A 24,817-nucleotide genomic window follows, 5' to 3' on the forward strand; every position below is an offset into this window, starting at 1 on the left:
AAAATGTTTTTGCCATTGCGTATGATTTTTAGTATAATAAAAACAAATAAATTTTGTTACACAGCCACCACCTCGAGATTTTTTCAGACTGATCAGCAACTTTTTTGTCCAATCACATTGATACAACAGTTCATTATATATCCCAACGGCAGAAGAATCTTTGCTTGGAAGGTTTTCCTGCCATTTTCATAATGTGAATTGATGTTTTAACGAAAGCATAATAATACTAACTACATAAACATTTTTTGTATACTCACGCGGTGTTCACAGCGTTTTTATTGCCTAATTAGGCAACAAAATGTATCGGCCGGGAATCGAACCCGGGCCTCCTGCGTGGCAGGCGAGAATTCTACCACTGAACCACCGATGCTGTTTCATGGCAGAACAAAAATGTTTTTGCCATTGCGTATAATTTTTAAGATGATAAAACCCAATGATTTCAGTTACGCAGCCACCTCCCCGAGATGTTTTGTGACTTATCAGCAACTTTTTTGCCTAATCACATTGATACAACAGTTCATTATTTATCCCCACGGCAGAATAATCTTTGCTTGGAAGGTTTTCCTACCACTTTCATAATGTGAATTGATGTTTTAACAAAAGCATAATCATACTAACTACATAAACATTTTTCGTTTACTCACTCGGTGGTCACAGCGTTTTCATTGGCTAATTAGGCACTAAAATGCATCGGCCGGGAATCGAACCCGGGCCTCCCGCGTGACAGGCGAGAATTCTACCACTGAACCACCGATGCTGTTTCATGACAAAATTAAAATGTTTTTGCCATTGCGTATAAGTTTGAGTATAATAAAAACAAATAAATTTTGTTACACAGCCACCACCTCGAGATTTTTTCAGACTGATCAGCAACTTTTCGCCCAATCACATTAACACAACAGTTCATTATTTATCCAAATGGCAGCAGCATATTTGCTTGGAATGTTTTCCTGCCAGTTTCATAATCCGAATTGATAATTTAACGAAAGAATAATCATACAAACTATATAAACATATTTTTTGCATACCCACTTGATGGTCACGGCGTTGTCATTGGCTCATTAGGCAAAAAAATGCATAGGCCGGGATTTAATCTTGGGCCTCCCACGTGGCAGGCGAGAATACTACTACGGAACCACTGATGCTGTCTCGTGACATCTCAAAAATGGATTTGCTATTGAATGTGTTCTGCAATAAGAATAACAATGATTTTGGTTACACAACCACAACCTCGAGATGTTTTCAGACTTATCAGCAACTTTTTCGCCCAATCACATTAATACAACAGTCCATTATTTATCCCAACGGCAAAAGCATATTTGCTTGGAAAGTTTCCCTGCCAGTTCCATAATGTGATTTGATGTTTTAACGAAAGCATAATCATACAAACTAATAAACATCTTTTTGTATACTCACTCGGTGGTCACAGCGTTTTCATTGGCTAGTTAGGCACTAAAATGCATCGGCCGGGAATCGAACCCGTGCCTCCCGCGTGGCAGGCGAGAATTCTACCACTGAACCACCGATGCTGTTTCATGACAAAATTAAAATGTTTTTGCAATTGCGTATAAGTTTTAGTATAATAAAAACAAATAAATTTTGTTACACAGCCACCACCTCGAGATTTTTTCAGACTGATCAGCAACTTTTCGCCCAATCACATTAACACAACAGTTCATTATTTATCCAAATGGCAGCAGCATATTTGCTTGGAATGTTTTCCTGCCAGTTTCATAATCCGAATTGATAATTTAACGAAAGAATAATCATACAAACTATATAAACATATTTTTTGCATACCCACTTGATGGTCACATCGTTGTCATTGGCTCATTAGGCAAAAAAATGCATAGGCCGGGATTTAATCTTGGGCCTCCCGCGTGGCAGGCGAGAATACTACTACGGAACCACTGATGCTGTCTCGTGACATCACAAAAATGGATTTGCTAATGAATGTGTTCTGCAATAAGAAAAACAATGATTTTGGTTACACAACCACAACCTCGAGATGTTTTCAGACTTATCAGCAACTTTTTCGCCCAATCACATTAATACAACAGTTCATTATTTATCCCAACGGCAAAAGCATATTTGCTTGGAAAGTTTCCCTGCCAGTTCCATAATGTGATTTGATGTTTTAACGAAAGCATAATCATACAAACTACATAAACATCTTTTTGTATACTCACTCGGTGGTCACAGCGTTTTCATTGGCTAGTTAGGCACTAAAATGCATCGGCCGGGAATCGAGCCCGTGCCTCCCGCGTGGCAGGCGAGAATTCTACCACTGAACCACCGATGCTGTTTCATGACAAAATTAAAATGTTTTTGCCATTGCGTATAAGTTTTAGTATAATAAAAACAAATAAATTTTGTTACACAGCCACCACTTCGAGATTTTTTCAGACTGATCAGCAACTTTTCGCCCCATCACATTAACACAACAGTTCATTATTTATCCAAATGGCAGCAGCATATTTGCTTGGAATGTTTTCCTGCCAGTTTCATAATCCGAATTGATAATTTAACGAAAGAATAATCATACAAACTATATAAACATATTTTTTGCATACCCACTTGATGGTCACGGCGTTGTCATTGGCTCATTAGGCAAAAAAATGCATAGGCCTGGATTTAATCTTGGGCCTCCCACGTGGCAGGCGAGAATACTACTACGGAACCACTGATGCTGTCTCGTGACATCACAAAAATGGATTTGCTATTGAATGTGTTCTGCAATAAGAAAAACAATGATTTTGGTTACACAACCACAACCTCGAGATGTTTTCAGACTCATCAGCAACTTTTTCGCCCAATCACATTAATACAACAGTCCATTAGTTATCCCAACGGTAGAAGCATATTTGCTTGGAAAGTTTTCCTTCTAGTTACATAATGCGACTTAATGTTTTAACGAAAGCATAATCATACAAACTACATAAACATCTTTTTGTATACTCACTTGGTGGTCACAGCGTTTTCATTGGCTAATTAGGCACTAAAATGCATCGGCCGGGAATCGAACCCGGGCCTCCCGCGTGGCAGGCGAGAATTCTACCACTGAACCACCGATGCTGTTTCATGACAAAACTAAAACGTTTTTGCTATTGCGTATAATTTCTAAGATGATAAAACCCAATGATTTCAGTTACGCAGCCACCACCCCGAGATGTTTTTGGACTTATCAGCAACTTTTTTGCCATATCACATTGATACAACAGTTCATTATTTATCCCAACGGCAGAAGAATCTTTGCTTGGAAGGTTTTCCTACCACTTTCATAATGTGAATTGATGTTTTAACGAAAGCATAATCATACTAACTACATAAACATTTTTCGTATACTCACTTGGTGGTCACAGCGTTTTCATTGGTTAATTAGGCACTAAAATGCATCGGCCGGGAATCGAACCCGGGCCTCCCGCGTGGCAGGCGAGAATTCTACCACTGAACCACCGATGCTGTTTCATGACAAAATTAAAATGTTTTTGCCATTGCGTATAAGTTTTAGTAAAATAAAAACAAATAAATTTTGTTACACAGCCACCCCCTCGAGATTTTTTCAGACTGATCAGCAACTTTTCGCCCAATCACATTAACACAACAGTTCATTATTTATCCCAACGGCAGAAAAATCTTTGCTTGGAAGGTTTTCCTACCACTTTCATAATGTGAATTGATGTTTAAACGAAAGCATAATCATTCTAACTACATAAACATTTTTTGTATACTCACTCGGTGGTCACAGCGTTTTTATTGCCTAAATAGGCAACAAAATGCATCGGCCGGGAATCGAACCCGGGCCTCCCGCGTGGCAGGCGAGAATTCTACCACTGAACCACCGATGCTGTTTCATGACAAAACTAAAACGTTTTTGCTATTGCGTATAATTTTTAAGATGATAAAACCCAATGATTTCAGTTACGCAGCCACCACCCCGAGATGTTTTTGGACTTATCAGCAACTTTTTTGCCATATCACATTGATACAACAGTTCCTTATTTATCCCAACGGCAAAAGCATATTTGCTTGGAAAGTTTCCCTGCCAGTTCCATAATGCGATTTGATGTTTTAACGAAAGCATAATCATACAAACTACATAAACATCTTTTTGTATACTCACTTGGTGGTCACAGCGTTTTCATTGGCTAGTTAGGCAACAAAATGCATCGGCCGGGAATCGAACCCAGGCCTCCCGCGTGGCAGGCGAGAATTCTACCACTGAACCACCGATGCTGCTTCATGACCAAATTAAAATGTTTTTGCCATTGCGTATATTTTTTAGTATGATAAAACCCAATGGTTTCAGTTACAAAGCCACCACCTCGAAATGTTTTCGGACTTGTCAGCAACTTTTTTGCCATATCACATTGATACAACAGTTCATTATTTATCCCAACGGCAGAAGAATCTTTGCTTGGAAGGTTTTTCTGCCAGTTTCATAATGCGAAGTGATGTTTTAACGAAAGCATAATCATACAATCTACATAAAACATCTTTTTGTATACTAACTTGATGGTCACAGCGTTTTCATTGGCTGATTAGGCAACAAAATGCATCGGCCGGGAATCGAACCCAAGCCTCCTGCGTGGCAGGCGAGAATTCTACCACTGAACCACCGATGCCAATTCATGACAAAACTAAAATGTTTTTGCCATTGCGTATGATTTTTAGTATAATAAAAACAAATAAATTTTGTTACACAGCCACCACCTCGAGATTTTTTCAGACTGATCAGCAACTTTTTTGTCCAATCACATTGATACAACAGTTCATTATATATCCCAACGGCAGAAGAATCTTTGCTTGGAAGGTTTTCCTGCCATTTTCATAATGTGAATTGATGTTTTAACGAAAGCATAATAATACTAACTACATAAACATTTTTTGTATACTCACGCGGTGTTCACAGTGTTTTTATTGCCTAATTAGGCAACAAAATGTATCGGCCGGGAATCGAACCCGGGCCTCCTGCGTGGCAGGCGAGAATTCTACCACTGAACCACCGATGCTGTTTCATGGCAGAACAAAAATGTTTTTGCCATTGCGTATAATTTTTAAGATGATAAAACCCAATGATTTCAGTTACGCAGCCACCTCCCCGAGATGTTTTGTGACTTATCAGCAACTTTTTTGCCTAATCACATTGATACAACAGTTCATTATTTATCCCCACGGCAGAATAATCTTTGCTTGGAAGGTTTTCCTACCACTTTCATAATGTGAATTGATGTTTTAACAAAAGCATAATCATACTAACTACATAAACATTTTTCGTTTACTCACTCGGTGGTCACAGCGTTTTCATTGGCTAATTAGGCACTAAAATGCATCGGCCGGGAATCGAACCCGGGCCTCCCGCGTGGCAGGCGAGAGTTCTACCACTGAACCACCGATGCTGTTTCATGACAAAATGAAAATGTTTTTGCCATTGCGTATAAGTTTTAGTATAATAAAAACAAATAAATTTTGTTACACAGCCACCACCTCGAGATTTTTTCAGACTGATCAGCAACTTTTCGCCCAATCACATTAACACAACAGTTCATTATTTATCCAAATGACAGCAGCATATTTGCTTGGAATGTTTTCCTGCCAGTTTCATAATCCGAATTGATAATTTAACGAAAGAATAATCATACAAACTATATAAACATATTTTTTGCATACCCACTTGATGGTCACGGCGTTGTCATTGGCTCATTAGGCAAAAAAATGCATAGGCCGGGATTTAATCTTGGGCCTCCCACGTGGCAGGCGAGAATACTACTACGGAACCACTGATGCTGTCTCGTGACATCACAAAAATGGATTTGCTATTGAATGTGTTCTGCAATAAGAAAAACAATGATTTTGGTTACACAGCCACAACCTCGAGATGTTTTCAGACTCATTAGCAACTTTTTCGCCCAATCACATTAATACAACAGTCCATTAGTTATCCCGACGGTAGAAGCATATTTGCTTGGAAAGTTTTCCTTCTAGTTACATAATGCGACTTGATGTTTTAACGAAAGCATAATCATACAAACTACATAAACATCTTTTTGTATACTCACTTGGTGGTCACAGCGTTTTCATTGGCTAATTAGGCACTAAAATGCATCGGCCGGGAATCGAACCCGGGCCTCCCGCGTGACAGGCGAGAATTCTACCACTGAACCACCGATGCTGTTTCATGACAAAATTAAAATGTTTTTGCCATTGCGTATAAGTTTGAGTATAATAAAAACAAATAAATTTTGTTACACAGCCACCACCTCGAGATTTTTTCAGACTGATCAGCAACTTTTCGCCCAATCACATTAACACAACAGTTCATTATTTATCCAAATGGCAGCAGCATATTTGCTTGGAATGTTTTCCTGCCAGTTTCATAATCCGAATTGATAATTTAACGAAAGAATAATCATACAAACTATATAAACATATTTTTTGCATACCCACTTGATGGTCACGGCGTTGTCATTGGCTCATTAGGCAAAAAAATGCATAGGCCGGGATTTAATCTTGGGCCTCCCACGTGGCAGGCGAGAATACTACTACGGAACCACTGATGCTGTCTCGTGACATCTCAAAAATGGATTTGCTATTGAATGTGTTCTGCAATAAGAATAACAATGATTTTGGTTACACAACCACAACCTCGAGATGTTTTCAGACTTATCAGCAACTTTTTCGCCCAATCACATTAATACAACAGTCCATTATTTATCCCAACGGCAAAAGCATATTTGCTTGGAAAGTTTCCCTGCCAGTTCCATAATGTGATTTGATGTTTTAACGAAAGCATAATCATACAAACTAATAAACATCTTTTTGTATACTCACTCGGTGGTCACAGCGTTTTCATTGGCTAGTTAGGCACTAAAATGCATCGGCCGGGAATCGAACCCGTGCCTCCCGCGTGGCAGGCGAGAATTCTACCACTGAACCACCGATGCTGTTTCATGACAAAATTAAAATGTTTTTGCAATTGCGTATAAGTTTTAGTATAATAAAAACAAATAAATTTTGTTACACAGCCACCACCTCGAGATTTTTTCAGACTGATCAGCAACTTTTCGCCCAATCACATTAACACAACAGTTCATTATTTATCCAAATGGCAGCAGCATATTTGCTTGGAATGTTTTCCTGCCAGTTTCATAATCCGAATTGATAATTTAACGAAAGAATAATCATACAAACTATATAAACATATTTTTTGCATACCCACTTGATGGTCACATCGTTGTCATTGGCTCATTAGGCAAAAAAATGCATAGGCCGGGATTTAATCTTGGGCCTCCCGCGTGGCAGGCGAGAATACTACTACGGAACCACTGATGCTGTCTCGTGACATCACAAAAATGGATTTGCTAATGAATGTGTTCTGCAATAAGAAAAACAATGATTTTGGTTACACAACCACAACCTCGAGATGTTTTCAGACTTATCAGCAACTTTTTCGCCCAATCACATTAATACAACAGTTCATTATTTATCCCAACGGCAAAAGCATATTTGCTTGGAAAGTTTCCCTGCCAGTTCCATAATGTGATTTGATGTTTTAACGAAAGCATAATCATACAAACTACATAAACATCTTTTTGTATACTCACTCGGTGGTCACAGCGTTTTCATTGGCTAGTTAGGCACTAAAATGCATCGGCCGGGAATCGAGCCCGTGCCTCCCGCGTGGCAGGCGAGAATTCTACCACTGAACCACCGATGCTGTTTCATGACAAAATTAAAATGTTTTTGCCATTGCGTATAAGTTTTAGTATAATAAAAACAAATAAATTTTGTTACACAGCCACCACTTCGAGATTTTTTCAGACTGATCAGCAACTTTTCGCCCCATCACATTAACACAACAGTTCATTATTTATCCAAATGGCAGCAGCATATTTGCTTGGAATGTTTTCCTGCCAGTTTCATAATCCGAATTGATAATTTAACGAAAGAATAATCATACAAACTATATAAACATATTTTTTGCATACCCACTTGATGGTCACGGCGTTGTCATTGGCTCATTAGGCAAAAAAATGCATAGGCCTGGATTTAATCTTGGGCCTCCCACGTGGCAGGCGAGAATACTACTACGGAACCACTGATGCTGTCTCGTGACATCACAAAAATGGATTTGCTATTGAATGTGTTCTGCAATAAGAAAAACAATGATTTTGGTTACACAACCACAACCTCGAGATGTTTTCAGACTCATCAGCAACTTTTTCGCCCAATCACATTAATACAACAGTCCATTAGTTATCCCAACGGTAGAAGCATATTTGCTTGGAAAGTTTTCCTTCTAGTTACATAATGCGACTTAATGTTTTAACGAAAGCATAATCATACAAACTACATAAACATCTTTTTGTATACTCACTTGGTGGTCACAGCGTTTTCATTGGCTAATTAGGCACTAAAATGCATCGGCCGGGAATCGAACCCGGGCCTCCCGCGTGGCAGGCGAGAATTCTACCACTGAACCACCGATGCTGTTTCATGACAAAACTAAAACGTTTTTGCTATTGCGTATAATTTCTAAGATGATAAAACCCAATGATTTCAGTTACGCAGCCACCACCCCGAGATGTTTTTGGACTTATCAGCAACTTTTTTGCCATATCACATTGATACAACAGTTCATTATTTATCCCAACGGCAGAAGAATCTTTGCTTGGAAGGTTTTCCTACCACTTTCATAATGTGAATTGATGTTTTAACGAAAGCATAATCATACTAACTACATAAACATTTTTCGTATACTCACTTGGTGGTCACAGCGTTTTCATTGGTTAATTAGGCACTAAAATGCATCGGCCGGGAATCGAACCCGGGCCTCCCGCGTGGCAGGCGAGAATTCTACCACTGAACCACCGATGCTGTTTCATGACAAAATTAAAATGTTTTTGCCATTGCGTATAAGTTTTAGTAAAATAAAAACAAATAAATTTTGTTACACAGCCACCACCTCGAGATTTTTTCAGACTGATCAGCAACTTTTCGCCCAATCACATTAACACAACAGTTCATTATTTATCCCAACGGCAGAAAAATCTTTGCTTGGAAGGTTTTCCTACCACTTTCATAATGTGAATTGATGTTTAAACGAAAGCATAATCATTCTAACTACATAAACATTTTTTGTATACTCACTCGGTGGTCACAGCGTTTTTATTGCCTAAATAGGCAACAAAATGCATCGGCCGGGAATCGAACCCGGGCCTCCCACGTGGCAGGCAAGAATTCTACCACTGAACCACCGATGCTGTTTCATGACAAAACTAAAATGTTTTTGCCATTGCGTATAATTTTTAAGATGATAAAACCCAATGGTTTCAGTTACACAGCCACCACCTCGAAATGTTTTCGGAATTATCAGCAACTTTTTTGCCTAATCACATTGATACAACAGTTCATTATTTATCCCAACGGCAGAAAAATCTTTGCTTGGAAGGTTTTCCTACCACTTTCATAATGTGAATTGATGTTTAAACGAAAGCATAATCATTCTAACTACATAAACATTTTTTGTATACTCACTCGGTGGTCACAGCGTTTTTATTGCCTAAATAGGCAACAAAATGCATCGGCCGGGAATCGAACCCGGGCCTCCCACGTGGCAGGCAAGAATTCTACCACTGAACCACCGATGCTGTTTCATGACAAAACTAAAATGTTTTTGCCATTGCGTATAATTTTTAAGATGATAAAACCCAATGGTTTCAGTTACACAGCCACCACCTCGAAATGTTTTCGGACTTATCAGCAACTTTTTTGCCTAATCACATTGATACAACAGTTCATTATTTATCCCAACGGAAGAAGAATCTTTGCTTGGAAGGTTTTCCTACCACTTTCATAATGTGAATTGATGTTTTAACGAAAGCATAATCATACTAACTACATAAACATCTTTTTGTATACTCACTTGGTGGTCACAGCGTTTTCATTGGCTAATTAGGCACTAAAATGCATCGGCCGGGAATGGAACCCGGGCCTCCCGTGTGGCAGGCGAGAATTCTACCACTGAACCACCGATGCTGTTTCATGACAAAACTAAAACGTTTTTGCTAATGCGTATAATTTTTAAGATGATAAAACCCAATGATTTCAGTTACGCAGCCACCACCCCGAGATGTTTTTGGACTTATCAGCAACTTTTTTGCCATATCACATTGATACAACAGTTCATTATTTATCCCAACGGCAGAACAATCTGTGCTTGGAAAGTTTTCCTACCACTTTCATAATGTGAATTGATGTTTTAACGAAAGCATAATCATACTAACCACATAAACATTTTTCGTATACTCACTTGGTGGTCACAGCGTTTTCATTGGCTAATTAGGCACTAAAATGCATCGGCCGGGAATCGAACCCGGGCCTCCCGCGTGGCAGGCGAGAATTCTACCACTGAACCACCGATGCTGTTTCATGACAAAATTAAAATGTTTTTGCCATTGCGTATAAGTTTTAGTATAATAAAAACAAATAAATTTTGTTACACAGCCACCACCTCGAGATTTTTTCAGACTGATCAGCAACTTTTCGCCCAATCACATTAACACAACAGTTCATTATTTATCCAAATGGCAGCAGCATATTTGCTTGGAATGTTTTCCTGCCAGTTTCATAATCCGAATTGATAATTTAACGAAAGAATAATCATACAAACTATATAAACATATTTTTTGCATACCCACTTGATGGTCACGGCGTTGTCATTGGCTCATTAGGCAAAAAAATGCATAGGCCGGGATTTAATTTTGGGCCTCCCACGTGGCAGGCGAGAATACTACTACGGAACCACTGATGCTGTCTCGTGACATCACAAAACTGGATTTGCTAATGAATGTGTTCTGCAATAAGAAAAACAATGATTTTGGTTACACAACCACAACCTCGAGATGTTTTCAGACTTATCAGCGACTTTTTCGCCCAATCACATTGATACAACAGTTCATTATTTATCCCAACGGCAAAAGCATATTTGCTTGGAAAGTTTCCCTGCCAGTTCCAAAATGTGATTTGATGTTTTAACGAAAGCATAATCATACAAACTACATAAAGATCTTTTTGTATACTCACTCGGTGGTCACAGCGTTTTCATTGGCTAGTTAGGCACTAAAATGCATCGGCCGGGAATCGAACCCGTGCCTCCCGCGTGGCAGGCGAGAATTCTACCACTGAACCACCGATGCTGTTTCATGACAAAATTAAAATGTTTTTGCCATTGCGTATAAGTTTTAGTATAATAAAAACAAATAAATTTTGTTACACAGCCACCACCTCGAGATTTTTTCAGACTGATCAGCAACTTTTCGCCCCATCACATTAACACAACAGTTCATTATTTATCCAAATGGCAGCAGCATATTTGCTTGGAATGTTTTCCTGCCAGTTTCATAATCCGAATTGATAATTTAACGAAAGAATAATCATACAAACTATATAAACATATTTTTTGCATACCCACTTGATGGTCACGGCGTTGTCATTGGCTCATTAGGCAAAAAAATGCATAGGCCGGGATTTAATCTTGGGCCTCCCACGTGGCAGGCGAGAATACTACTACGGAACCACTGATGCTGTCTCGTGACATCTCAAAAATGGATTTGCTATTGAATGTGTTCTGCAATAAGAATAACAATGATTTTGGTTACACAACCACAACCTCGAGATGTTTTCAGACTTATCAGCAACTTTTTCGCCCAATCACATTAATACAACAGTCCATTATTTATCCCAACGGCAAAAGCATATTTGCTTGGAAAGTTTCCCTGCCAGTTCCATAATGTGATTTGATGTTTTAACGAAAGCATAATCATACAAACTAATAAACATCTTTTTGTATACTCACTCGGTGGTCACAGCGTTTTCATTGGCTAGTTAGGCACTAAAATGCATCGGCCGGGAATCGAACCCGTGCCTCCCGCGTGGCAGGCGAGAATTCTACCACTGAACCACCGATGCTGTTTCATGACAAAATTAAAATGTTTTTGCAATTGCGTATAAGTTTTAGTATAATAAAAACAAATAAATTTTGTTACACAGCCACCACCTCGAGATTTTTTCAGACTGATCAGCAACTTTTCGCCCAATCACATTAACACAACAGTTCATTATTTATCCAAATGGCAGCAGCATATTTGCTTGGAATGTTTTCCTGCCAGTTTCATAATCCGAATTGATAATTTAACGAAAGAATAATCATACAAACTATATAAACATATTTTTTGCATACCCACTTGATGGTCACATCGTTGTCATTGGCTCATTAGGCAAAAAAATGCATAGGCCGGGATTTAATCTTGGGCCTCCCGCGTGGCAGGCGAGAATACTACTACGGAACCACTGATGCTGTCTCGTGACATCACAAAAATGGATTTGCTAATGAATGTGTTCTGCAATAAGAAAAACAATGATTTTGGTTACACAACCACAACCTCGAGATGTTTTCAGACTTATCAGCAACTTTTTCGCCCAATCACATTAATACAACAGTTCATTATTTATCCCAACGGCAAAAGCATATTTGCTTGGAAAGTTTCCCTGCCAGTTCCATAATGTGATTTGATGTTTTAACGAAAGCATAATCATACAAACTACATAAACATCTTTTTGTATACTCACTCGGTGGTCACAGCGTTTTCATTGGCTAGTTAGGCACTAAAATGCATCGGCCGGGAATCGAGCCCGTGCCTCCCGCGTGGCAGGCGAGAATTCTACCACTGAACCACCGATGCTGTTTCATGACAAAATTAAAATGTTTTTGCCATTGCGTATAAGTTTTAGTATAATAAAAACAAATAAATTTTGTTACACAGCCACCACTTCGAGATTTTTTCAGACTGATCAGCAACTTTTCGCCCCATCACATTAACACAACAGTTCATTATTTATCCAATTGGCAGCAGCATATTTGCTTGGAATGTTTTCCTGCCAGTTTCATAATCCGAATTGATAATTTAACGAAAGAATAATCATACAAACTATATAAACATATTTTTTGCATACCCACTTGATGGTCACGGCGTTGTCATTGGCTCATTAGGCAAAAAAATGCATAGGCCTGGATTTAATCTTGGGCCTCCCACGTGGCAGGCGAGAATACTACTACGGAACCACTGATGCTGTCTCGTGACATCACAAAAATGGATTTGCTATTGAATGTGTTCTGCAATAAGAAAAACAATGATTTTGGTTACACAACCACAACCTCGAGATGTTTTCAGACTCATCAGCAACTTTTTCGCCCAATCACATTAATACAACAGTCCATTAGTTATCCCAACGGTAGAAGCATATTTGCTTGGAAAGTTTTCCTTCTAGTTACATAATGCGACTTAATGTTTTAACGAAAGCATAATCATACAAACTACATAAACATCTTTTTGTATACTCACTTGGTGGTCACAGCGTTTTCATTGGCTAATTAGGCACTAAAATGCATCGGCCGGGAATCGAACCCGGGCCTCCCGCGTGGCAGGCGAGAATTCTACCACTGAACCACCGATGCTGTTTCATGACAAAACTAAAACGTTTTTGCTATTGCGTATAATTTCTAAGATGATAAAACCCAATGATTTCAGTTACGCAGCCACCACCCCGAGATGTTTTTGGACTTATCAGCAACTTTTTTGCCATATCACATTGATACAACAGTTCATTATTTATCCCAACGGCAGAAGAATCTTTGCTTGGAAGGTTTTCCTACCACTTTCATAATGTGAATTGATGTTTTAACGAAAGCATAATCATACTAACTACATAAACATTTTTCGTATACTCACTTGGTGGTCACAGCGTTTTCATTGGTTAATTAGGCACTAAAATGCATCGGCCGGGAATCGAACCCGGGCCTCCCGCGTGGCAGGCGAGAATTCTACCACTGAACCACCGATGCTGTTTCATGACAAAATTAAAATGTTTTTGCCATTGCGTATAAGTTTTAGTAAAATAAAAACAAATAAATTTTGTTACACAGCCACCACCTCGAGATTTTTTCAGACTGATCAGCAACTTTTCGCCCAATCACATTAACACAACAGTTCATTATTTATCCCAACGGCAGAAAAATCTTTGCTTGGAAGGTTTTCCTACCACTTTCATAATGTGAATTGATGTTTAAACGAAAGCATAATCATTCTAACTACATAAACATTTTTTGTATACTCACTCGGTGGTCACAGCGTTTTTATTGCCTAAATAGGCAACAAAATGCATCGGCCGGGAATCGAACCCGGGCCTCCCACGTGGCAGGCAAGAATTCTACCACTGAACCACCGATGCTGTTTCATGACAAAACTAAAATGTTTTTGCCATTGCGTATAATTTTTAAGATGATAAAACCCAATGGTTTCAGTTACACAGCCACCACCTCGAAATGTTTTCGGAATTATCAGCAACTTTTTTGCCTAATCACATTGATACAACAGTTCATTATTTATCCCAACGGCAGAAAAATCTTTGCTTGGAAGGTTTTCCTACCACTTTCATAATGTGAATTGATGTTTAAACGAAAGCATAATCATTCTAACTACATAAACATTTTTTGTATACTCACTCGGTGGTCACAGCGTTTTTATTGCCTAAATAGGCAACAAAATGCATCGGCCGGGAATCGAACCCGGGCCTCCCACGTGGCAGGCAAGAATTCTACCACTGAACCACCGATGCTGTTTCATGACAAAACTAAAATGTTTTTGCCATTGCGTATAATTTTTAAGATGATAAAACCCAATGGTTTCAGTTACACAGCCACCACCTCGAAATGTTTTCGGACTTATCAGCAACTTTTTTGCCTAATCACATTGATACAACAGTTCATTATTTATCCCAACGGAAGAAGAATCTTTGCTTGGAAGGTTTTCCTACCACTTTCATAATGTGAATTGATGTTTTAACGAAAGCATAATCATACTAACTACATAAACATCTTTTTGTATACTCACTTGGTGGTCACAGCGTTTTCATTGGCTAATTAGGCACTAAAATGCATCGGCCGGGAATGGAACCCGGGCCTCCCGTGTGGCAGGCGAGAATTCTACCACTGAACCACCGATGCTGTTTCATGACAAAACTAAAACGTTTTTGCTAATGCGTATAATTTTTAAGATGATAAAACCCAATGATTTCAGTTACGCAGCCACCACCCCGAGATGTTTTTGGACTTATCAGCAACTTTTTTGCCATATCACATTGATACAACAGTTCATTATTTATCCCAACGGCAGAACAATCTGTGCTTGGAAAGTTTTCCTACCACTTTCATAATGTGAATTGATGTTTTAACGAAAGCATAATCATACTAACCACATAAACATTTTTCGTATACTCACTTGGTGGTCACAGCGTTTTCATTGGCTAATTAGGCACTAAAATGCATCGGCCGGGAATCGAACCCGGGCCTCCCGCGTGGCAGGCGAGAATTCTACCACTGAACCACCGATGCTGTTTCATGACAAAATTAAAATGTTTTTGCCATTGCGTATAAGTTTTAGTATAATAAAAACAAATAAATTTTGTTACACAGCCACCACCTCGAGATTTTTTCAGACTGATCAGCAACTTTTCGCCCAATCACATTAACACAACAGTTCATTATTTATCCAAATGGCAGCAGCATATTTGCTTGGAATGTTTTCCTGCCAGTTTCATAATCCGAATTGATAATTTAACGAAAGAATAATCATACAAACTATATAAACATATTTTTTGCATACCCACTTGATGGTCACGGCGTTGTCATTGGCTCATTAGGCAAAAAAATGCATAGGCCGGGATTTAATTTTGGGCCTCCCACGTGGCAGGCGAGAATACTACTACGGAACCACTGATGCTGTCTCGTGACATCACAAAACTGGATTTGCTAATGAATGTGTTCTGCAATAAGAAAAACAATGATTTTGGTTACACAACCACAACCTCGAGATGTTTTCAGACTTATCAGCGACTTTTTCGCCCAATCACATTGATACAACAGTTCATTATTTATCCCAACGGCAAAAGCATATTTGCTTGGAAAGTTTCCCTGCCAGTTCCAAAATGTGATTTGATGTTTTAACGAAAGCATAATCATACAAACTACATAAAGATCTTTTTGTATACTCACTCGGTGGTCACAGCGTTTTCATTGGCTAGTTAGGCACTAAAATGCATCGGCCGGGAATCGAACCCATGCCTCCCGCGTGGCAGGCGAGAATTCTACCACTGAACCACCGATGCTGTTTCATGACAAAATTAAAATGTTTTTGCCATTGCGTATAAGTTTTAGTATAATAAAAACAAATAAATTTTGTTACACAGCCACCACCTCGAGATTTTTTCAGACTGATCAGCAACTTTTCGCCCCATCACATTAACACAACAGTTCATTATTTATCCAAATGGCAGCAGCATATTTGCTTGGAATGTTTTCCTGCCAGTTTCATAATCCGAATTGATAATTTAACGAAAGAATAATCATACAAACTATATAAACATATTTTTTGCATACCCACTTGATGGTCACGGCGTTGTCATTGGCTCATTAGGCAAAAAAATGCATTGGCCGGGATTTAATCTTGGGCCTCCCACGTGGCAGGCGAGAATACTACTACGGAACCACTGATGCTGTCTCGTGACATCACAAAAATGGATTTGCTATTGAATGTGTTCTGCAATAAGAAAAACAATGATTTTGGTTACACAACCACAACCTCGAGATGTTTTCAGACTCATCAGCAACTTTTTCGCCCAATCACATTAATACAACAGTCCATTAGTTATCCCAACGGTAGAAGCATATTTGCTTGGAAAGTTTTCCTTCTAGTTACATAATGTGACTTGATGTTTTAACGAAAGCATAATCATACAAACTACATAAACATCTTTTTGTATACTCACTCGGTGGTCACAGCGTTTTCATTGGCTAATTAGGCACTAAAATGCATCGGCCGGGAATCGAACCCGGGCCTCCCGCGTGGCAGGCGAGAATTCTACCACTGAACCACCGATGCTGTTTCATGACAAAATTAAAATGTTTTTGCCATTGCGTATAAGTTTTAGTATAATAAAAACAAATAAATTTTGTTACACAGCCACCACCTCGAGATTTTTTCAGACTGATCAGCAACTTTTCGCCCAATCACATTAACACAACAGTTCATTATTTATCCAAATGGCAGCAGCATATTTGCTTGGAATGTTTTCCTGCCAGTTTCATAATCCGAATTGATAATTTAACGAAAGAATAATCATACAAACTATATAAACATATTTTTTGCATACCCACTTGATGGTCACGGCGTTGTCATTGGCTCATTAGGCAAAAAAATGCATAGGCCGGGATTTAATTTTGGGCCTCCCACGTGGCAGGCGAGAATACTACTACGGAACCACTGATGCTGTCTCGTGACATCACAAAACTGGATTTGCTAATGAATGTGTTCTGCAATAAGAAAAACAATGATTTTGGTTACACAACCACAACCTCGAGATGTTTTCAGACTTATCAGCGACTTTTTCGCCCAATCACATTGATACAACAGTTCATTATTTATCCCAACGGCAAAAGCATATTTGCTTGGAAAGTTTCCCTGCCAGTTCCAAAATGCGATTTGATGTTTTAACGAAAGCATAATCATACAAACTACATAAAGATCTTTTTGTATACTCACTCGGTGGTCACAGCGTTTTCATTGGCTAGTTAGGCACTAAAATGCATCGGCCGGGAATCGAACCCGTGCCTCCCGCGTGGCAGGCGAGAATTCTACCACTGAACCACCGATGCTGTTTCATGACAAAATTAAAATGTTTTTGCCATTGCGTATAAGTTTTAGTAAAATAAAAACAAATAAATTTTGTTACACAGCCACCACCTCGAGATTTTTTCAGACTGATCAGCAACTTTTCGCCCCATCACATTAACACAACAGTTCATTATTTATCCAAATGGCAGCAGCATATTTGCTTGGAATGTTTTCCTGCCAGTTTCATAATCCGAATTGATAATTTAACGAAAGAATAATCATACAAACTATATAAACATATTTTTTGCATACCCACTTGATGGTCACGGCGTTGTCATTGGCTCATTAGGCAAAAAAATGCATTGGCCGGGATTTAATCTTGGGCCTCCCACGTGGCAGGCGAGAATACTACTACGGAACCACTGATGCTGTCTCGTGACATCACAAAAATGGATTTGCTATTGAATGTGTTCTGCAATAAGAAAAACAATGATTTTGGTTACACAACCACAACCTCGAGATGTTTTCAGACTCATCAGCAACTTTTTCGCCCAATCACATTAATACAACAGTCCATTAGTTATCCCAACGGTAGAAGCATATTTGCTTGGAAAGTTTTCCTTCTAGTTACATAATGTGACTTGATGTTTTAACGAAAGCATAATCATACAAACTACATAAACATCTTTTTGTATACTCACTCGGTGGTCACAGCGTTTTCATTGGCTAATTAGGCACTAAAATGCATCGGCCGGGAATCGAACCCGGGCCTCCCGCGTGGCAGGCGAGAATTCTACCACTGAACCACCGATGCTGTTTCATGACAAAACTAAAACGTTTTTGCTATTGCGTATAATTTTTAAGATGATAAAACCCAATGATTTCAGTTACGCAGCCACCACCCCGAGATGTTTTTGGACTTATCAGCAACTTTTTTGCCATATCACATTGATACAACAGTTCATTATTTATCCCAACGGCAGAACAATCTTTGCTTGGAAAGTTTTCCTACCACTTTCATAATGCGAATTGATGTTTTAACGAAAGCATAATCATACAAACTACATAAAGATCTTTTTGTATACTCACTCGGTGGTCACAGCGTTTTCATTGGCTAGTTAGGCACTAAAATGCATCGGCCGGGAATCGAACCCGTGCCTCCCGCGTGGCAGGCGAGAATTCTACCACTGAACCACCGATGCTGTTTCATGACAAAATTAAAATGTTTTTGCCATTGCGTATAAGTTTTAGTATAATAAAAACAAATAAATTTTGTTACACAGCCACCACCTCGAGATTTTTTCAGACTGATCAGCAACTTTTCGCCCCATCACATTAACACAACAGTTCATTATTTATCCAAATGGCAGCAGCATATTTGCTTGGAATGTTTTCCTGCCAGTTTCATAATCCGAATTGATAATTTAACGAAAGAATAATCATACAAACTATATAAACATATTTTTTGCATACCCACTTGATGGTCACGGCGTTGTCATTGGCTCATTAGGCAAAAAAATGCATTGGCCGGGATTTAATCTTGGGCCTCCCACGTGGCAGGCGAGAATACTACTACGGAACCACTGATGCTGTCTCGTGACATCACAAAAATGGATTTGCTATTGAATGTGTTCTGCAATAAGAAAAACAATGATTTTGGTTACACAACCACAACCTCGAGATGTTTTCAGACTCATCAGCAACTTTTTCGCCCAATCACATTAATACAACAGTCCATTAGTTATCCCAACGGTAGAAGCATATTTGCTTGGAAAGTTTTCCTTCTAGTTACATAATGTGACTTGATGTTTTAACGAAAGCATAATCATACAAACTACATAAACATCTTTTTGTATACTCACTCGGTGGTCACAGCGTTTTCATTGGCTAATTAGGCACTAAAATGCATCGGCCGGGAATCGAACCCGGGCCTCCCGCGTGGCAGGCGAGAATTCTACCACTGAACCACCGATGCTGTTTCATGACAAAACTAAAACGTTTTTGCTATTGCGTATAATTTTTAAGATGATAAAACCCAATGATTTCAGTTACGCAGCCACCACCCCGAGATGTTTTTGGACTTATCAGCAACTTTTTTGCCATATCACATTGATACAACAGTTCATTATTTATCCCAACGGCAGAACAATCTTTGCTTGGAAAGTTTTCCTACCACTTTCATAATGTGAATTGATGTTTTAACGAAAGCATAATCATACAAACTACATAAACATTTTTCGTATACTCACTTGGTGGTCACAGCGTTTTCATTGGTTAATTAGGCACTAAAATGCATCGGCCGGGAATCGAACCCGGGCCTCCCGCGTGGCAGGCGAGAATTCTACCACTGAACCACCGATGCTGTTTCATGACAAAACTAAAACGTTTTTGCTATTGCGTATAATTTTTAAGATGATAAAACCCAATGATTTCAGTTACGCAGCCACCACCCCGAGATGTTTTTGGACTTATCAGCAACTTTTTTGCCATATCACATTGATACAACAGTTCATTATTTATCCCAACGGCAGAAAAATCTTTGCTTGGTAGGTTTTCCTACCACTTTCATAATGTGAATTGATGTTTAAACGAAAGCATAATCATTCTAACTACATAAACATCTTTTTGTATACTCACTTGGTGGTCACAGCGTTTTCATTGCCTAATTAGGCAACAAAATCCATCAGCCGGGAATCGAACCCGGGCCTCCCACGTGGCAGGCGAGAGTTCTACCACTGAACCACCGATGCTGTTTCATGACAAAACTAAAATGTTTTTGTCATTACGGATAATTTTTAGTATAATAAAAACCAATGATTTTAGTTACACAGCCACCACCTCGAGATGTTTTCAGACTTATCAGCAATTTTTTCGCCCAATCACATTAATACACCAGATCATTATTTATCCCAACGGCAAAAGCATATTTGCTTGGAAAGTTTCCCTGCCAGTTCCATAATGCGATTTGATGTTTTAACGAAAGCATAATCATACAAACTACATAAACATCTTTTTGTATACTCACTTGGTGGTCACAGCGTTTTCATTGACTAGTTAGGCAACAAAATGCATCGGCCGGGAATCGAACCCAGGCCTCCTGCGTGGCAGGCGAGAATTCTACCACTGAACCACCGATGCCACTTCATGACAAAACTAAAATGTTTTTGCCATTGCGTATAATTTTTAGTATGATAAAACCCAATGATTTTGGTTACACAGCCACCACCTCGAGATTTTTTCAGACTGATCAGCAACTTTTCGCCCAATCACATTAACACAACAGTTCATTATTTATCCAAATGGCAGCAGCATATTTGCTTGGAATGTTTTCCTGCCAGTTTCATAATCCGAATTGATAATTTAACGAAAGAATAATCATACAAACTATATAAACATATTTTTTGCATACCCACTTGATGGTCACGGCGTTGTCATTGGCTCATTAGGCAAAAAAATGCATAGGCCGGGATTTAATTTTGGGCCTCCCACGTGGCAGGCGAGAATACTACTACGGAACCACTGATGCTGTCTCGTGACATCACAAAAATGGATTTGCTATTGAATGTGTTCTGCAATAAGAAAAACAATGATTTTGGTTACACAACCACAACCTCGAGATGTTTTCAGACTTATCAGCAACTTTTTCGCCCAATCACATTAATACAACAGTTCATTATTTATCCCAACGGCAAAAGCATATTTGCTTGGAAAGTTTCCCTGCCAGTTCCATAATGTGATTTGATGTTTTAACGAAAGCATAATCATACAAACTACATAAACATCTTTTTGTATACTCACTCGGTGGTCACAGCGTTTTCATTGGCTAGTTAGGCACTAAAATGCATCGGCCGGGAATCGAACCCGTGCCTCCCGCGTGGCAGGCGAGAATTCTACCACTGAACCACCGATGCTGTTTCATGACAAAATTAAAATGTTTTTGCCATTGCGTATAAGTTTTAGTATAATAAAAACAAATAAATTTTGTTACACAGCCACCACCTGGAGATTTTTTCAGGCTGATCAGCAACTTTTCGCCCAATCACATTAACACAACAGTTCATTATTTATCCAAATGGCAGCAGCATATTTGCTTGGAATGTTTTCCTGCCAGTTTCATAATCCGAATTGATAATTTAACGAAAGAATAATCATACAAACTATATAAACATATTTTTTGCATACCCACTTGATGGTCACGGCGTTGTCATTGGCTCATTAGGCAAAAAAATGCATAGGCCGGGATTTAATCTTGGGCCTCCCACGTGGCAGGCGAGAATACTACTACGGAACCACTGATGCTGTCTCGTGACATCACAAAAATGGATTTGCTATTGAATGTGTTCTGCAATAAGAAAAACAATGATTTTGGTTTCACAGCCACAACCTCGAGATGTTTTCAGACTCATCAGCAACTTTTTCGCCCAATCACATTAATACAACAGTCCATTAGTTATCCCAACCGTAGAAGCATATTTGCTTGGAAAGTTTTCCTTCTAGTTACATAATGCGACTTGATGTTTTAATGAAAGCATAATCATACAAACTACATAAACATCTTTTTGTATACTCACTTGGTGGTCACAGCGTTTTCATTGGCTAGTTAGGCACTAAAATGCATCGGCCAGGAATCGAACCCGGGCCTCCCGCGTGGCAGGCGAGAATGCTACCACTGAACCACGGATGCTGTTTCATGACAAAACTAAAATGTTTTTGCCATTGCGTATAAGTTTTAGTAAAATAAAAACAAATAAATTTTGTTACACAGCCACCACCTCGAGATTTTTTCAGACTGATCAGCAAGTTTTCGCCCAATCACATTAACACAACAGTTCATTATTTATCCCAACGGCAGAAAAATCTTTGCTTTGAAGGTTTTCCTACCACTTTCATAATGTGAATTGATGTTTAAACGAAAGCATAATCATTCTAACTACATAAACATTTTTTGTATACTCACTCGGTGGTCACAGCGTTTTTATTGCCTAAATAGGCAACAAAATGCATCGGCCGGGAATCGAACCCGGGCCTCCCACGTGGCAGGCGAGAATTCTACCACTGAACCACCAATACTGTTTCATGACAAAACTAAAATGTTTTTGCCATTGCGTATAATTTTTAAGATGATAAAACCCAATGATTTCAGTTACGCAGCCTCCTCCCCGAGATGTTTTGGGACTTATCAGCAACTTTTTTGCCTAATCACATTGATACAACAGTTCATTATTTATCCCAACGGCAGAACAATCTTTGCTTGGAAGGTTTTCCTACCACTTTCATAATGTGAATTGATGTTTTAACGAAAGCATAATCATACTAACTACATAAACATTTTTCGTATACTCACTCGGTGGTCACAGCGTTTTCATTGGCTAATTAGGCACTAAAATGCATCGGCCGGGAATCGAACCCGGGCCTCCCGCGTGGCAGGCGAGAATTCTACCACTGAACCACCGATGCTGTTTCATGACAAAATTAAAATGTTTTTGCCATTGCGTATAAGTTTTAGTATAATAAAAACAAATAAATTTTGTTACACAGCCACCACCTCGAGATTTTTTCAGACTGATCAGCAACTTTTCGCCCAATCACATTAACACAACAGTTCATTATTTATCCAAATGGCAGCAGCATATTTGCTTGGAATGTTTTCCTGCCAGTGTCATAATCCGATATGATAATTTAACGAAAGAATAATCATACAAACTATATAAACATATTTTTTGCATACCCACTTGATGGTCACGGCGTTTTCATTGGCTCATTAGGCAAAAAAATGCATAGGCCGGGATTCAATCTTGGGCCTCCCACGTGGCAGGCGAGAATACTACTACGGAACCACTGATGCTGTCTCGTGTCATCACAAAAATGGATTTGCTATTGAATGTGTTCTGCAATAAGAAAAACAATGATTTTGGTTACACAGCCACAACCTCGAGATGTTTTCAGACTTATAAGCAACTTTTTCGCCCAATCACATTAATACAACAGTTCATTATTTATCCCAACGGCAAAAGCATATTTGCTTGGAAAGTTTCCCTGCCAGTTCCATAATGTGAATTGATGTTTTAACGAAAGCATAATCATACAAACTACATAAATATCTTTTTGTATACTCACTTGGTGGTCACAGCGTTTTCATTGGCTAGTTAGGCAACAAAATGCATCAGCCGGGAATCGAACCCGGGCCTCCCGCGTAGCAGGCGAGAATTCTACCACTGAACCACCGATGCTGTTTCATGACAAAACTAAAATGTTTTTGCCATTGCGTATAATTTTTAAGATGATAAAACCCAATGATTTCAGTTACGCAGCCACCTCCCCGAGATGTTTTAGGACTTATCAGCAACTTTTTTGCCCAATCACATTGATACAACAGTTCATTATTTATCCCAACGGCAGAAAAATCTTTGCTTGGAAGGTTTTCCTACCACTTTCATAATGTGAATTGATGTTTAAACGAAAGCATAATCATTCTAACTACATAAACATTTTTTGTATACTCACTCGGTGGTCACAGCGTTTTTATTGCCTAAATAGGCAACAAAATGCATCGGCCGGGAATCGAACCCGGGCCTCCCGCGTGGCAGGCGAGAATTCTACCACTGAACCACCGATGCTGTTTCATGACAAAACTAAAATGTTTTTGCCATTGCGTATAATTTTTAAGATGATAAAACCCAATGATTTCAGTTACGCAGCCTCCTCCCCGAGATGTTTTGGGACTTATCAGCAACTTTTTTGCCATATCACATTGATACAACAGTTCATTATTTATCCCAACGGCAGAACAATCTTTGCTTGAAAGGTTTTCCTACCACTTTCATAATGTGAATTGATGTTTTAACGAAAGCATAATCATACTAACTACATAAACATTTTTCGTACACTCACTCGGTGGTCACAGCGTTTTCATTGGCTAATTAGGCACTAAAATGCATCGGCCGGGAATCGAACCCGGGCCTCCCGCGTGGCAGGCGAGAATTCTACCACTGAACCACCGATGCTGTTTCATGACAAAATTAAAATGTTTTTGCCATTGCGTATAAGTTTCAGTATAATAAAAACAAATAAATTTTGTTACACAGCCA

The 24,817-nt window shown here is 38.9% G+C and overlaps 42 non-coding genes across 42 annotated transcripts; all 42 read right to left on the reverse strand.

Annotated features, from left to right (window-relative positions):
* Positions 1-299: 299 nt before the first annotated feature.
* Trnag-gcc (transfer RNA glycine (anticodon GCC)) lies at positions 300-370 on the reverse strand. The gene has a single exon. It is a non-coding gene; the product is annotated as a tRNA-Gly (tRNA).
* A 316-nt stretch (positions 371-686) lies between these two features.
* Positions 687-757, reverse strand: Trnad-guc (transfer RNA aspartic acid (anticodon GUC)). Its single transcript has one exon. It is a non-coding gene; the product is annotated as a tRNA-Asp (tRNA).
* Positions 758-1,458: 701 nt separating this feature from the next.
* On the reverse strand, positions 1,459-1,529 carry Trnag-gcc (transfer RNA glycine (anticodon GCC)). Its single transcript has one exon. It is a non-coding gene; the product is annotated as a tRNA-Gly (tRNA).
* A 702-nt stretch (positions 1,530-2,231) lies between these two features.
* Trnag-gcc (transfer RNA glycine (anticodon GCC)) lies at positions 2,232-2,302 on the reverse strand. The gene has a single exon. It is a non-coding gene; the product is annotated as a tRNA-Gly (tRNA).
* Positions 2,303-3,004: 702 nt separating this feature from the next.
* Trnag-gcc (transfer RNA glycine (anticodon GCC)) lies at positions 3,005-3,075 on the reverse strand. Its single transcript has one exon. It is a non-coding gene; the product is annotated as a tRNA-Gly (tRNA).
* A 316-nt stretch (positions 3,076-3,391) lies between these two features.
* Trnag-gcc (transfer RNA glycine (anticodon GCC)) lies at positions 3,392-3,462 on the reverse strand. Its single transcript has one exon. It is a non-coding gene; the product is annotated as a tRNA-Gly (tRNA).
* A 315-nt stretch (positions 3,463-3,777) lies between these two features.
* Trnag-gcc (transfer RNA glycine (anticodon GCC)) lies at positions 3,778-3,848 on the reverse strand. The gene has a single exon. It is a non-coding gene; the product is annotated as a tRNA-Gly (tRNA).
* Positions 3,849-4,165: 317 nt separating this feature from the next.
* Positions 4,166-4,236, reverse strand: Trnag-gcc (transfer RNA glycine (anticodon GCC)). Its single transcript has one exon. It is a non-coding gene; the product is annotated as a tRNA-Gly (tRNA).
* A 705-nt stretch (positions 4,237-4,941) lies between these two features.
* On the reverse strand, positions 4,942-5,012 carry Trnag-gcc (transfer RNA glycine (anticodon GCC)). The gene has a single exon. It is a non-coding gene; the product is annotated as a tRNA-Gly (tRNA).
* Positions 5,013-5,328: 316 nt separating this feature from the next.
* Trnag-gcc (transfer RNA glycine (anticodon GCC)) lies at positions 5,329-5,399 on the reverse strand. Its single transcript has one exon. It is a non-coding gene; the product is annotated as a tRNA-Gly (tRNA).
* Positions 5,400-6,101: 702 nt separating this feature from the next.
* On the reverse strand, positions 6,102-6,172 carry Trnad-guc (transfer RNA aspartic acid (anticodon GUC)). Its single transcript has one exon. It is a non-coding gene; the product is annotated as a tRNA-Asp (tRNA).
* A 701-nt stretch (positions 6,173-6,873) lies between these two features.
* On the reverse strand, positions 6,874-6,944 carry Trnag-gcc (transfer RNA glycine (anticodon GCC)). Its single transcript has one exon. It is a non-coding gene; the product is annotated as a tRNA-Gly (tRNA).
* A 702-nt stretch (positions 6,945-7,646) lies between these two features.
* Trnag-gcc (transfer RNA glycine (anticodon GCC)) lies at positions 7,647-7,717 on the reverse strand. Its single transcript has one exon. It is a non-coding gene; the product is annotated as a tRNA-Gly (tRNA).
* A 702-nt stretch (positions 7,718-8,419) lies between these two features.
* Trnag-gcc (transfer RNA glycine (anticodon GCC)) lies at positions 8,420-8,490 on the reverse strand. Its single transcript has one exon. It is a non-coding gene; the product is annotated as a tRNA-Gly (tRNA).
* A 316-nt stretch (positions 8,491-8,806) lies between these two features.
* Trnag-gcc (transfer RNA glycine (anticodon GCC)) lies at positions 8,807-8,877 on the reverse strand. The gene has a single exon. It is a non-coding gene; the product is annotated as a tRNA-Gly (tRNA).
* A 315-nt stretch (positions 8,878-9,192) lies between these two features.
* Positions 9,193-9,263, reverse strand: Trnag-gcc (transfer RNA glycine (anticodon GCC)). Its single transcript has one exon. It is a non-coding gene; the product is annotated as a tRNA-Gly (tRNA).
* Positions 9,264-9,579: 316 nt separating this feature from the next.
* Positions 9,580-9,650, reverse strand: Trnag-gcc (transfer RNA glycine (anticodon GCC)). Its single transcript has one exon. It is a non-coding gene; the product is annotated as a tRNA-Gly (tRNA).
* Positions 9,651-9,967: 317 nt separating this feature from the next.
* Trnag-gcc (transfer RNA glycine (anticodon GCC)) lies at positions 9,968-10,038 on the reverse strand. Its single transcript has one exon. It is a non-coding gene; the product is annotated as a tRNA-Gly (tRNA).
* A 316-nt stretch (positions 10,039-10,354) lies between these two features.
* On the reverse strand, positions 10,355-10,425 carry Trnag-gcc (transfer RNA glycine (anticodon GCC)). Its single transcript has one exon. It is a non-coding gene; the product is annotated as a tRNA-Gly (tRNA).
* A 702-nt stretch (positions 10,426-11,127) lies between these two features.
* Positions 11,128-11,198, reverse strand: Trnag-gcc (transfer RNA glycine (anticodon GCC)). The gene has a single exon. It is a non-coding gene; the product is annotated as a tRNA-Gly (tRNA).
* Positions 11,199-11,899: 701 nt separating this feature from the next.
* On the reverse strand, positions 11,900-11,970 carry Trnag-gcc (transfer RNA glycine (anticodon GCC)). Its single transcript has one exon. It is a non-coding gene; the product is annotated as a tRNA-Gly (tRNA).
* A 1,475-nt stretch (positions 11,971-13,445) lies between these two features.
* Positions 13,446-13,516, reverse strand: Trnag-gcc (transfer RNA glycine (anticodon GCC)). The gene has a single exon. It is a non-coding gene; the product is annotated as a tRNA-Gly (tRNA).
* Positions 13,517-13,832: 316 nt separating this feature from the next.
* Positions 13,833-13,903, reverse strand: Trnag-gcc (transfer RNA glycine (anticodon GCC)). The gene has a single exon. It is a non-coding gene; the product is annotated as a tRNA-Gly (tRNA).
* A 315-nt stretch (positions 13,904-14,218) lies between these two features.
* Trnag-gcc (transfer RNA glycine (anticodon GCC)) lies at positions 14,219-14,289 on the reverse strand. Its single transcript has one exon. It is a non-coding gene; the product is annotated as a tRNA-Gly (tRNA).
* A 316-nt stretch (positions 14,290-14,605) lies between these two features.
* Positions 14,606-14,676, reverse strand: Trnag-gcc (transfer RNA glycine (anticodon GCC)). The gene has a single exon. It is a non-coding gene; the product is annotated as a tRNA-Gly (tRNA).
* Positions 14,677-14,993: 317 nt separating this feature from the next.
* Positions 14,994-15,064, reverse strand: Trnag-gcc (transfer RNA glycine (anticodon GCC)). The gene has a single exon. It is a non-coding gene; the product is annotated as a tRNA-Gly (tRNA).
* A 316-nt stretch (positions 15,065-15,380) lies between these two features.
* On the reverse strand, positions 15,381-15,451 carry Trnag-gcc (transfer RNA glycine (anticodon GCC)). The gene has a single exon. It is a non-coding gene; the product is annotated as a tRNA-Gly (tRNA).
* Positions 15,452-16,153: 702 nt separating this feature from the next.
* Trnag-gcc (transfer RNA glycine (anticodon GCC)) lies at positions 16,154-16,224 on the reverse strand. The gene has a single exon. It is a non-coding gene; the product is annotated as a tRNA-Gly (tRNA).
* Positions 16,225-16,926: 702 nt separating this feature from the next.
* Trnag-gcc (transfer RNA glycine (anticodon GCC)) lies at positions 16,927-16,997 on the reverse strand. Its single transcript has one exon. It is a non-coding gene; the product is annotated as a tRNA-Gly (tRNA).
* Positions 16,998-17,699: 702 nt separating this feature from the next.
* On the reverse strand, positions 17,700-17,770 carry Trnag-gcc (transfer RNA glycine (anticodon GCC)). Its single transcript has one exon. It is a non-coding gene; the product is annotated as a tRNA-Gly (tRNA).
* Positions 17,771-18,472: 702 nt separating this feature from the next.
* Positions 18,473-18,543, reverse strand: Trnag-gcc (transfer RNA glycine (anticodon GCC)). The gene has a single exon. It is a non-coding gene; the product is annotated as a tRNA-Gly (tRNA).
* Positions 18,544-18,860: 317 nt separating this feature from the next.
* Trnag-gcc (transfer RNA glycine (anticodon GCC)) lies at positions 18,861-18,931 on the reverse strand. The gene has a single exon. It is a non-coding gene; the product is annotated as a tRNA-Gly (tRNA).
* A 702-nt stretch (positions 18,932-19,633) lies between these two features.
* On the reverse strand, positions 19,634-19,704 carry Trnag-gcc (transfer RNA glycine (anticodon GCC)). The gene has a single exon. It is a non-coding gene; the product is annotated as a tRNA-Gly (tRNA).
* A 316-nt stretch (positions 19,705-20,020) lies between these two features.
* Positions 20,021-20,091, reverse strand: Trnag-gcc (transfer RNA glycine (anticodon GCC)). Its single transcript has one exon. It is a non-coding gene; the product is annotated as a tRNA-Gly (tRNA).
* Positions 20,092-20,408: 317 nt separating this feature from the next.
* Positions 20,409-20,479, reverse strand: Trnag-gcc (transfer RNA glycine (anticodon GCC)). The gene has a single exon. It is a non-coding gene; the product is annotated as a tRNA-Gly (tRNA).
* Positions 20,480-20,796: 317 nt separating this feature from the next.
* Positions 20,797-20,867, reverse strand: Trnag-gcc (transfer RNA glycine (anticodon GCC)). The gene has a single exon. It is a non-coding gene; the product is annotated as a tRNA-Gly (tRNA).
* A 702-nt stretch (positions 20,868-21,569) lies between these two features.
* On the reverse strand, positions 21,570-21,640 carry Trnag-gcc (transfer RNA glycine (anticodon GCC)). Its single transcript has one exon. It is a non-coding gene; the product is annotated as a tRNA-Gly (tRNA).
* A 1,088-nt stretch (positions 21,641-22,728) lies between these two features.
* On the reverse strand, positions 22,729-22,799 carry Trnag-gcc (transfer RNA glycine (anticodon GCC)). The gene has a single exon. It is a non-coding gene; the product is annotated as a tRNA-Gly (tRNA).
* A 316-nt stretch (positions 22,800-23,115) lies between these two features.
* Trnag-gcc (transfer RNA glycine (anticodon GCC)) lies at positions 23,116-23,186 on the reverse strand. Its single transcript has one exon. It is a non-coding gene; the product is annotated as a tRNA-Gly (tRNA).
* A 702-nt stretch (positions 23,187-23,888) lies between these two features.
* On the reverse strand, positions 23,889-23,959 carry Trnas-gcu (transfer RNA serine (anticodon GCU)). The gene has a single exon. It is a non-coding gene; the product is annotated as a tRNA-Ser (tRNA).
* A 316-nt stretch (positions 23,960-24,275) lies between these two features.
* Positions 24,276-24,346, reverse strand: Trnag-gcc (transfer RNA glycine (anticodon GCC)). Its single transcript has one exon. It is a non-coding gene; the product is annotated as a tRNA-Gly (tRNA).
* Positions 24,347-24,662: 316 nt separating this feature from the next.
* On the reverse strand, positions 24,663-24,733 carry Trnag-gcc (transfer RNA glycine (anticodon GCC)). The gene has a single exon. It is a non-coding gene; the product is annotated as a tRNA-Gly (tRNA).
* Between the last annotated feature and the right edge of the window lie 84 nt (positions 24,734-24,817).

The sequence above is a fragment of the Watersipora subatra genome, chromosome 3 (genome assembly GCF_963576615.1).
Source record: "Watersipora subatra chromosome 3, tzWatSuba1.1, whole genome shotgun sequence".
Lineage (NCBI taxonomy): Eukaryota > Metazoa > Bryozoa > Gymnolaemata > Cheilostomatida > Watersiporidae > Watersipora > Watersipora subatra.